This window comes from Loxodonta africana, chromosome 24 (assembly GCF_030014295.1).
Source record: "Loxodonta africana isolate mLoxAfr1 chromosome 24, mLoxAfr1.hap2, whole genome shotgun sequence".
Classification (NCBI taxonomy): Eukaryota; Metazoa; Chordata; class Mammalia; order Proboscidea; family Elephantidae; genus Loxodonta; species Loxodonta africana.
In genome coordinates, this window is record NC_087365.1 from 22,679,185 (window position 1) to 22,691,685 (window position 12,501).

Genomic DNA, 12,501 nt, shown 5'->3' on the forward strand with positions numbered 1-12,501 from the left:
AAAGAATCTTTCCCTTAATATTTATAGATGTTGTTAGGTGCTGTCAAGGTGGTGCCAACTCATAGAGACCTTATCTACGACAGAACAAAACACTGCCCAGTCCTGCTCCAACCTCACAGTCATTGCTATGCTTGAGCCCATTGTTGCAGCCACTGTGTCAGTCCATCTTGTTGACGGTTTTCCTCTTTTTTGCCAACACTCTACCAAGCATGATGTCCTTCTCTAGGGTCTAGCCCCTCCTGAAAACATGTCAAAAGTACATGGGAGAAAGTGTCGCCTTCCTTGCTTCCAAGGAGCATTCCGGCTGTACTTCCAACACTGATCTGTTCGTTCTTCTGGCGGTCTGTGGTATATTCAACATTCTTTGCCAACACCATAATTCAAAGGCATTGATTCTTTGGTCTTCCTTATTCATCGTACTGCTTTCACATGCATGTGAGGAGATTGAAAATACCATGGTGTTGGTCAGGCACACTTTACTCTGCAAAGTGGTATCTTTGATTTTTAACACTTTAAAGACGTCTTTTGCAGCAGATTTCCCCAATGCAATACATCATTTGATTTCTTTACTGCTGCTTCCACATTTACAGATACAGAAAAAATTAACAAATAAGACAAGTATTAAAAAAAAAAAAAACCCATTGCCACCGAGCCGATTCCAACTCATAGCGACCCTATAAGACAAGTATATCTTGATGAAATATCACAAAATAGATAACCTTTTATAACCATCATACATCAAGAAATCAGAATCACATGAGCCCTCTCCTCATACACGACTCCAGTCATCTATACCCACTCTTCTTCCCAAAGATAACCACTTCCTGTCTTTTTTCTTTTTAGCCATGCTGGTAGGTACATGTTAGATTTCATTGTTATTCATCTGATGACTAATGAAGTTGTGAATCTTTTTACATGCTTATTGGTCATTTGGATAACTTCTTTGTGAAGTACACATTCAATTTTTGCCCATTTTTTAAAGTGGATTATGTGTTTTTATTATTGATTTGTAGGTATATTTCATATATTCTAGTTCTAAATATTTTATACAGTATATGCATTACAAATACATTCTCCCAACTTCTAGCTTGCTTTTTTAGTCTCTTAGTAGTTCTGTTTTGATGAGTATAAGACTCGATGGGTTGGGTTTAAGATCTTAATATCAGTAAACTCCAATTCGTAAATGATTTTATTTATGATTACCACTTGTTCTATTTAACAAAACTTTCCCTATGCCAAAATCCTGGACTTGTCCTCTGATGGTTTCTTCTAAACACATTGTTATTTTCCCTCTCATGTTTACTGCTACAATCAATCTGTAATTAATTTTTATTTATGAAGTAAGGTAGAGATTAGGATTTATTTTTCCCACAAAGCAAAAAAGTATACACTATTGGTTCAGCACTGTCTATTGAAAAAACCTTTCCTAACTCCATTGCAATATCATCTTTGATATAACTGAGTGGCCATATATATGTAGACTATTTCTGGATTCTCTTTTCCCTCTATTCTTTTCTTCCATCTTTGTTGGAATTATTACAGTCTTAATTACTATGGTTTTTGGTTTCCAAAAGTTTTCTCCCAATCTATAGGTTATCTCTTCACTTTGGTGACAAGGGCCTTGGATGAACAGATATGCTTGATTTTTATGAGGTCTCATTTATCTGTTTTGTCCTCTGCTGCTCATGCTTTTGGTGTCCTGTCTGATAATCCATCGTTAAACAGTAGATTCCATAGTCTTACCTCTATGCTTTCTTCTAGGAGTCTTATGTTTTAGTTCTCACAGTTAGATCCTTGATCCATGTTGAATTGTTTTTTGTATATGGTGTGAGGAAAAAATTGTATTTCTTAAATGGTCACAGGCACATTCGGAATTGTTTTTCCTTTTTTACTGTATTAGTTTTGATAACTTGTTTTCTTTAAGAACAATTCATCTTAATTGTCAAAAAACTATTTAGAATACCTGTAATTATGTTTAATTGCTTATAAGCTCTGTAGTGATGTCACTCTTGTCATCTTTTATATTAGTGATTTGTGTCCCCTCTCTCTCTATTTTGTAATCAGCCTTGCTAGATGTTTGTCAATCTTATTAGTCTTTCAAAAGAAACCATGTACGGTTCTGTTAATTTTCTCCATCATGTTTTTAAAAATATAAATATATTTTGATTTTCACTCTTGCCTTATCACCTTCCTTTATTTCATTCGAGTTTGATGTATTGTTTTTCTTTTTAATGCCTCTTGAGACTAAAACTCAGGCACTGATTTTCAACGTCAATTTCTCTGAAATATATGCACTTCAGGCATCTACCATATAAAAAAGCACTGTGTAATAGGTACCATATCCTTAAAGTCCGACATATTACATCTTTGTTATCTTTCGATATAAATATATTCTAATTTCTGTTGTGTTTTTCTTTAATCCACCAGTTATGTAGAAGTGTATTGCTTAATTTCCAAGCAGCAATTGAAGATTTTCTGGGTTATTTCTATTTACAGACATTATATATTTCAGTTTAGGATTTTAGTTTTATTTTTTTTATAGATTTTATTACCCTTGTAAAAATATTCCCTCTTTACTTTCATATTATTCACCTTTGCCCCTACCGTTTTGAATATATTAACCACAATTTATGACCAAAACCCAAAGAAAAAATAAACAACAGAAACAAAACCAAAGCTAATTCAGAAATTAGCATTAACTGAGAAGGATTTAAAATGAATATGCTTGAAAGAGCAGAAAATAAAGAATATAAAAAGACACATAAGAGACATACAGAATATAAAAAACAAAAAAACAAAACAAACTTGTTGCTGTCTAGTCAACTGGAACTTATAGCAACCCTATAGGACAGAGTAAAACTGCCCCATAGAGTTTCCAAGGAGCTCCCAGTGGATTCCAACCGCTGACCTTTTGGTTAGCAGTCAAACTCTTAATCACTATGCCCACCAGGGTTTCCATACAGAATATAGTGGATAATTATTTCTCTCCTCCATGTTATGAATATATAATTAGAGTCCTAGGAAGAGATGAGAGCAAAAATGGCACAGAAGCAATATTTAGAGAGAAAATGGTCGAAAATTTTGAGCACCAAAGAAAGACATTAATTCACAGATTGCACTCTCTCTTTCTCTGAAAAGATTTTTATTTAAGACTGAGTTGATTTTCACCCATTCATTCAAAGAAGCACATTTTTTAGTTAAATCCCCCATCAAGTCATCTAAAGTCATTCACAAGTGCCAAAAATCATTTGCACTTTCCACAGAGTATGACAGATCAGCTCCAAATTTAAGTGCCCAAAGGCAATTCAGACCATAGAGTGAGGTCGTAGAGCAATAAGACCTGGGGTGTCTCCTTGTGTTGGGAAGAAGTGATGAATTAGAGGGAGAATTAATAAAATAGGAGTATCTAGTCTTTTTTTTTTTTTAAAGTCCCTAGGCACAAACGGTTTGCTGTCAATGCTAATCTAAAGGTTGGAGATTTACCTAGCAGTACCATGGAAGAAAAGGCCTGGAAGTCTGCTTCCTTTAAGATTACAGTCAAGTAACCCTGTGTAGCAGGTCTTCTCTGTAACACATAGGGTCACCCATAAGTAGGAATGAACTTGACAGCAACCAACAACAACGATTCTTTTTTTTCTGCTTTTAAATCTTGGGTCTATCTAGTATTAAAAAAGGTTAAATGGGACTTTTCCTGTGGTTGAAATTGGTGCATAGGTCCCCCAACTGAAATAAAGGAGACATTAAGTACTTCACATTTTAGAGAGATCCACCATAACTGGCACCAGACACGTTCCTCAAGACTTAGTAAGAAGCAGCTGAACCTGCCCTGCTACCCCAACTTTCACCCTAGCACCCTTCCTCTCTAATCCTACTTAGATTACTGGAGAAGAGAAAGGAAGTTGTTAGAGTCACAAAAAAATGAGGTGTTTATGGAGAAATAGCATTGTCTTGCCTCATTCCACCAAACTGCACCAGAATGGCCAAGGAAATCACTCTGGTTTGAAACAGAGAGTGCCTTCATGAAAGGCAGACTGACATCCCTCTCCAGATTGATTTCCAGCCCCCTCTGGTGTTGCCAGGAGTCCTGGTGGGGTGACGGTTTAGCACTCAGCTACTAACTGAATGGTCAGTGATTCAAACCTACCTGCCACTCCACAAGAGGAAAGACCTAGCAATCTGCTCCGGTAAGGATTACAGCTTAGGAAACCCTATGGGGCAATTCTATTCTGTTTTATAAGGTCCCTATGAGTCAGAATCAACTCAGCAGCACACAAAAACAACTGGTGTTGCCATTAGAATGACTTATGGTGGTACAACCCCAGGGAAAGCTTGGCATGTGTGTCGTGGTGATTTGCAGGGACACATGACCATGAAATGTGCATTTGTGTCTTGTTTTTAGATCTCTAAAGGTTGAAGGATCGTGTGCTTAGCCAGAAGTAGAGGGATGAGGAATGACCAAGGATGTTGTTCCTGAGGAAAAGAGGACCCCCTACCTCCATTAACACCAGGTCCACTTGGTCTTCGAATAGCAAAGAAGACGATTTCTATATTTCTCACAATTCTACTTGGAACATGGAGTATTGGGGCCTGAGCCATAGGGATACCAAGGAAGCTACCAGCCAGGCTAGGACATGCCCAATCTATAGAGGCAAATGGTGGCACTGGTCACCTGAAGAAGCTGAAGTTAGATATAACTACCCCTCTTTAGGTCAATCCTTGGAGCATCAGAGGGTGGGATAAAACTGAACCAGAAACCACCTGTACATCTACATAGATAAAACACTCCTTTGTTGAGGCTCTAAACAGTGAATAAAACTAAGACCAAAGTTCCTCCTACAACCAACAGGGACTATTTCATAGGAGGAGCCAGGTTTTACTTCTATTTCCCCTCCCTACCCTCCACACTTCTGGGAAAGTAAAGTAGACATACTTTTCCCAATTCTTCTAAGTACACCTAAAACTCCTGGACATTATATATAAATTTCAAACTCACTCTCTATATGTAGTGATACCTCTTCAGAAAATTCTCTGTGCTAATCTTTGCCACAGAAAGCTGTATTCTACAAATTGCAGCACCTATGCTACACCCTCTGGATTCCACTCCGTTCATCTCTATAATGCATCTGCAAAACACATCATAAGAGAGAGAGACAGCAATGTTAGGGTAATTGTACTTCTCATTCCCCACCCTGCCTGGCCACTTTTCTAGCAGTGACTCCATTCCTCTATCCACGGCCACAGCACCTACCAGTTACTCTGCTCACCGCTCTTACCTAGGAAAATAAAAAGCCTAGGACTTCTTTGTGACACTTCTCCATAATTGTTCCTAAGCTTTCATATCCCTGGTTAGTTCCATTAACAGCACCCAGATCTCTGTAATGAGTTCTTTCATAAAACTCTCTTGAAGTGGTTGTTTCCTGCTAGGACTGTTATTGATCTACCAAGGCACTGATGCTTCCTTCCTCCCTCCCTCCCTCCCTCCCTCCCTCCCTTCCTTCCTTTTTCTTTTTCTCTCTCTCCCTCCCTCCCTTCCTTCTTACTTTCTTTCCTTCTTCCTCTCTTTCTCTCTTTCTTTTTTTCTTTCTCTCTCTCTCCCTCTCTCCTTCCTTCTTTCCTCCCTTTCTCTCTTCTCTCCTTGGAGCAGCTGAAGGCAATGTTCAGCAGCTCAAGTTGGTGGTGGTCACATGCAAACAGGAAGTGAGAAAAAGGCATATTAGTTAAAATATTCCAATAAATCTGTCACTGTATAACATGCTTCTTTTTTCAAGGTTCTCCTGGTTGTCATTTGACCATTGACTAACTTTATCACGTGAAGATCACATTGATCATGAGATGAATATTAGTAAGCTTTTCCACGTAAACCTTGGAGAAACCTTGCTCAAAAGAACCTTGTTGAAAACAAGCTGTACATTTTATATTCACACAGACAAATATACAGTTACCAATATAGAAATATATAGAGATGATATACATACGAATATATAGATTATCCACTAAAGAGATGATTTTTTTTTTTTTGGCCTTTATCAAAACTCTCCAAATATTTCAATAAATTCCCATATTCATTTCTCCAGCTTCCAGATGAAGAAAGAATGTCCTGTCTTTCCTTCCCTTGATAAGACTCATTTAATAACAATTTTGCCAACTTGTCGCTCCCTAGATCTTTCTTCTGTAGAATGCGTTTGGTCACCAATTTTTCCTATTCTTCTCCAAAAACTATTTCCTTTTTTCCCAGAAATAGAGCTACCTTACTGGATGAGGTGATGGGTGATTTGTAAACCCATTGCAATCTAGTCAATTCTGACTTGTAGAGACCCAGTAGGATGGAGTAGAATTGCTCCATAGAGTTTCCAAGGCTGTAATCTTTACAGGAGCAGACTGCCATGACTTGTAAAGATATATTAATGGGCTCTTTGGCTCTAGTTCATCTAAACGGTCTGCTGAAAATATGGACTATGTATCTAGCTGATTTTCATCTTAGATTATGATGGGATTTTTATCTTAGGTAACTATGGAAAATATAACATAGTGCTATATTAAAGTGCAAGACTTGTGCTATGGACTTTGGCCAAATCAGTAAAACTGATGAAATCCCCATCCATTTGGGATCTGTCTGCATGCAAGACCATGGTTCAAGTAAAGGACACTGGTAATGTGTCAGTAAAACACATAATGAGGGTGAGCCAATTGCCACATAGTGATTAGGTTTCAAAAGGATATTATGATCCTATTTTTGTGAAAGAAAGATTTACTAAGGTAAGTTTGGAAGGTTGGGGAGAACAGAGTAGAAAGACCCAAGAGCCTTGGATTTCTATTTCAACTATGGTACCCATCGGACTTGACCTTAGGTGAGTCTCTTAATCTTTCTGTCTCAGATTCTTTCTCTTAAAGACACTTATTGCTTATACCAATCCAACTTTTTAATACAGAAAAAAAAATTTTTTTGATAGCAAATATATAATCATCTTGATTTTATCCCCCAAAATAGTATGATCCTTTCTATGTTACAACTTTGGACTTTGAAGCCCTGGTAGTGTAGTGGTTAAGAGCTCAGCTGCTAACAAAAAGGTCAGTAGCTCGAATCTACCAGCTGTTCCTTGGAAACCCTATGGGGCAGTTCTACTCTGTACCATAGGATTGCTATGACTCGAAATCAACTTGATGGCAACTGGTTAATGGGTTTTGGGCTTTATGAAATTTGGAGACTTCATTTGTGTATTCAGCAAAAGGAATCCACAATCTACTATCATCCATTCATCTGTGTTATTTGGCAAACATAAGCGTATTCTGTGATTACAGTAAATTTTTAAATGGTGTGGGTGGAGTGATGAGTGGATATCTAGATATAGAAAAAAAAATCACTTTCAAAACCTTACAGTCTTAGGTTTGATCATAAGTATTTAAATACAAATAAAATTAGGGAAACAGAATGAATGAGTGTAACTAACATTGTTCCTCAGACTGGAGTTGCTTGTGAAGAATATCTAGGAAGGTAGCCTTGTCTTTACACAGGAAAGTATTTGAATAGGGAAAGAAGGTTACGAAAGTACTTGGTTCAAGAAAATTTCAGGCCCATAAGTGTTTGAGGAATTGCAAGACTGGCAGTTCAGAGGTGATAAGCGCTGGCTATAAAGCTGTCAGGAACAGAGAGGCAGGTTGTGGAGGCTTTGCATGGCCCACATTGATCTAAACCCATAAGGAACACAAGAATGGGAGCCAGAACCAGTTCTCTACCTGGCTCCCTTACTAACTAACTGTGTGACCTGTAGTAATTCATTCAGTCTCTCTGGGGGGCCTCAGATTCCTCTTTAGGTTAAAGGGAAGAGAGAGTGGATTAAATATATTTAGGACCTCTTTTAGGCTTGAGGCCCCATCATTCAATGACATCCCCCTGCAACCAGTAGAGAGCTACTTTAGAGCTTTTAATTGGGCAGTAACCCCAAAACCCAGTGCCATCGAGTCGATTCCGAAATTGGGCAGTATTGAGATGAAAACATTTCAAGAAAATAAGTCTTGCCTTAGTCACTCTGCTGGGTGTGTGAGCAAGGAGAGCCTGGTGGCAAGGAGCAACGATTTGGGCTCAACAGTCCTTTCAAACATATGTATTGTTTTAGCCATAAAAAGAAAATTAACATATATCCTCTGTGCTCATTTCCAGTCACATTTTGAAACAAAGAGTATTGAAGTACTCTGGCCCATGTTTCTTTTCTTTGCCACTTGGTTTTTAAATGAGGGTCGATATTCCTTGGAGGAATGAAGGGCATTGAAGACAGTTTGTTCCAGTGGATATTGGATGAACATCCATGTATTTTATCAGATTGCCTCAGCAAATCCAGCTTCCCAGTGTTGCAAAGACTTGGTGAGAATCTGCAGAAACCTCAAGAAGGTTTCAATCGGAGTAAATACCAGGAATGAAAAATTAAGGTTTTTTCTAAAGATGTTAGTTTAGCTACTCTTGTCCTAAAAATCTTTCTCTTGTTGACAACTCTATCAAGTCTTCATTGTATTTCTAAGACCCTTTCCCCCACCTCCAGAATGGTTGTTGCCACTGTTCAGACACAGTGGACTGGAAGAACTTGTCCTAGGGACTTGGGCTGGTTCTCTTTGTCTAAGAGACACACATGTGGTTTCCTGACTCTCTGCTGCTTCAAACTATTCTTTGCTGTAAGGGTGACATATGCAGATGACCGTGTAGGAAGACCATAAGACCACAGACAATATTTGAAACTGTCCTCTCTAGGGCAAGGTGCTGAATAAATTGCCATTACATTCTGCAGGAGTTGACTTCTTGGTTCTGTTTTTACACTGGTGTTATGTGATTTCAAAATCTCTAAATCTAGGAAAACAAAATGTATAAATGCGTAGTTAGACTGATCTCTAAACATGGTAACCTGATTTCCCTTTCCACAGAGAGATGGACTGATGTGTTACTATGGCTGTAGGGAGCAAGGTGTTTCTAGCCTTCTTTCTGACAGTGCTGTAGACTCCTCTGTTTCCTTCTTTGATTCTAGTCCAGTGTGGCTGCCAGGCTTGTTTCCCTAACCTTAGGCTCAATTGCCCATGACTCTGAGACAATCACAGGGAAGGCCAATCCTCACCACCAGGTATAGTCTGGATGAGTTTTGCTCTTCTAGATCTGATAGCTCACATCCCTGGAGATCATTTTTTCCAATACATGTGCAAGTCCCTCTCTCTGTTTCTTGATTCGGTTCTTCAATTCTACACTGGAAATGCAGGCATAGTGTGAATGACTTCACGGAGATGTGGCCTCTCTCTTCATCATCTCTCAGGTAGGGAGAGACTCCTTCCTCCACCCACCCATCTGAAGCATAATCCCACTCTTTAATGGGTTGTTGTTGTTGTTGTTTGTTAGGTGACATCAAGTCGTTTCCAACTCATAGCAACCCTATGTACAATGGAACAAAACTCTGCCCAGTCCTGCACCATGCCCACAATTGTTCTTATAGTTGAGCCCACTGTTGCAGCCACTGTGTCAATCTATCTTGATGAGAGTCTTCCTCTTTTTTGTTGACTCTGTACTTTACCAAGCCTGATGTCCTTCTCGAGGGTCTGGTCCCTCCTGACAACATGTCTAAAGTATGTAAGACGTAGTCTTGCAATTCTTGCTTCTAAGGAGCATCCCAGCTGTACTTCTTCCAAGACAGACCTGTTCATTCTTTTGGCAGTCCATGATATATCCAATATTCTTTGCCAACACCACAGTTCAAAGGTGTCAGTTCTTCTGTCTTTCTTATTCATTGTCCAGTTTTCGCATGCATACAATGCAGTTGAAAATATCACGACTTGTCAAGCATACCTTAGTCTTCAAGGTGACATCTTTGTTTTTCAAATCTTTAAAGAGGTATTTTGCAGCAGATTTGCCTAATGCAATGCATCTTTTGATTTCTCAACTGCTGCTTCCATGGATGTTGATTGTGGATCTAAGTAAAATGAAATCCTTGACAACTTCAATCTTTTCTCCATTTATCATGATGTTGCTTATTGGCCCAGTTGTGAGGATTTCTGTTTCCTTTATGTTGAGGTGCAATCCATACTGAGGGCTGTGGTCTTTGATCTTCATCAGTAAGTGCTTCAAGTCCTCTTCACTTTCAGTAAGCAAGTTTGTGATTACTAAATTACATTTATAACCTACTTGGTTTTGTTTCTCTATTTACTTCCTTCCTTTTAGCTACCTCTTACGCAATACATGAAACTTTCTTTGGGGTGGATCAATCATTTCTTTTTAAAGCTTTCCTGTAGTGTTCCTGCATCTCATTTCTTCTTTGGAATGATAAAACAAAAAAGTCATAGTACTCAGAAAAAAAAAAAAAAAAAAAAAACCCTTGGATCTGTCTTTGAAGCCTGCATTGGGTGGAAAAGCACCAGTTATGAAATTCTTGCCCATCTCTAACCCCAGAATGTGACCTTATTTGAAAATAGGGCCTTTGCAGATGTAATGAGTTAAGATGAAGTCATGCTGGATTAGGGTGGGCCCTAAAATCAATTACTAGTGTCCCTATGAGAAGGTCAGGTGGAGACACAGAGAGACTCGCAGAGAGAACATCATGTGAAGATAGAGACAGAGAAGCCAAGAAATGCCAAAGGATTGCCGGGAGCTACCAGAAGCTAGGAAGAGGCAAGAAAGCATTCTTCTTTAGGGTGTTCAGAGGAAGCATGGCCCTACTGACACCTTGATTTCGAATCTCTAGTCTCCAGAACCTTGAGAGAATAAAGTTCTGTTGTTTTAAGCTGCCCAATTTGTGGTAACTTGTTTAGGCAGCCCTAGGAAACCAATAGACTGTCTTTTCCCCTTTCTGTCACCTTCACCATCACCCCATCCCACAAACCTAGACTTTTTTCATTTCTTCTTTAATGGATTTTCCGGAAGCAGAAGTAAAAGTGTAAAACTGGACACCTGAGGCACTGGTAGGACAGAAAATTCTAAAAGGGAACTTTGAAATGGGTCCTCTTGAGTTATGACTTCCCTCTGGGCTCCTGGAGTCCAACTGGTACTTTGGATTCTAGTCCTCAGTGAGCCCAGGAAGACCAACCTAAGAAATAATGCAGGGACATTGGAGTCAGGTCACTCTTCTGTTCCTAAACACATTTATGCACTGTTGACTTCAGGATTTCCTGGGCTGAAAGAGGGAAAGCTGGAAAACGTAGATATCCTGTTGAAATCTTAGCAGCGACACATGAAGGAAATTTGGTTTCCTTTACACTTTATTATAGCCTTCTGACACTAAGCCACCTTGGCACATTACTGGAGGTTGAGGCTGAAACACAGCATAAATACTGAATTAATTAGTTATAATCAGCGACACTGCGATGGATTCCATACAATGTTGAGGTCTTTGGCAGAAATGCAGTTGTATGCAGTTCTTCACAGAACTTATAGATAAGTTGTCAAACAATATTGCCCGTGTTTGTTCCTTAGGAATTCTCTCTTGTGGTTGCTGACAATTTAAGAGTAGAAACTGCAGAGGAATAATGTAGCTAAAAAGAACCTGAACAACAGAGGCTGAGACCAGTTGGGGTTTATTTTCCTGTGCTCTGTCTGGCTCTAGAAATCTCACCTTAGAGAACATGGAAAGTATACCTGAGGCCTTGCACCAGCTTTGATCGTAAGGTCAAAGCCTCCCCGTTAGAAGAGGCTTTCAGAAGAGCTCACCCTTCTTGCTGCATCTTGCATACAAGCTGAATTACTGCTTACTTTCTGGTCCATGAGGTTCCTAGGTGATGAAAGAAGTTTGTGATCTGCTACTAATCTGAAGGATGGTGGTTCAAATCCATCCACCCATGCCATGGAAGAAAGCCCTGGAGATCTGCTTCCATAAAGATTACAGCCAAGAAAACCCTGTGCTACAGTCCTACTCGGTAACACATGGGGTAGGTTGCCAGTGAGTAGAAATCAACTTGAGGGCAATGGGTTTGGTTTGGGTTTTAGTTCTCTGGCCCATGGCTTAGTTCGTCCAGTCGATTGTGTGATCAGGCCCAAAGGTTCAAGAGTAATGACAAGCAGACATTTCGTATAATCTTCCTTACCTTTACCATAGTTTAATGTCGTTTCCTCCAATGTTTCATTTGTTTTTATTTCAGAGTTTGTGACAGTTAGGATTTTAAGTACAAGCCTGCATCTGTAATCCATTTATGAAGTCTCTCCAGTGCAATCGTGATGAGAGAGAGACAAAAAGTTGGGGGGAGGAATTATTTGGAGTAAAAAAAAAAGCATTGAAAAACAAGCAGAGAGGTAAGAGCACATCTGTTTTCGTAAGAAATCATGGAACCTGGCCCCTTTTCAGTGGGGTATTTTACTACCACATGGCTTTAATCCTACATCTGGACCTGTTGTTTTATGAAATATTTCCCACAGATGATGTCAATTATAATTTTTGTCCTGGTCGTCAATTTACGGACTCTTGGACTAAGACAAAATGAAACAACCAGAAAAAGAACAACTTATGTGGTCTATGCTCTGACAAAATTATAGCTGTGTGATAC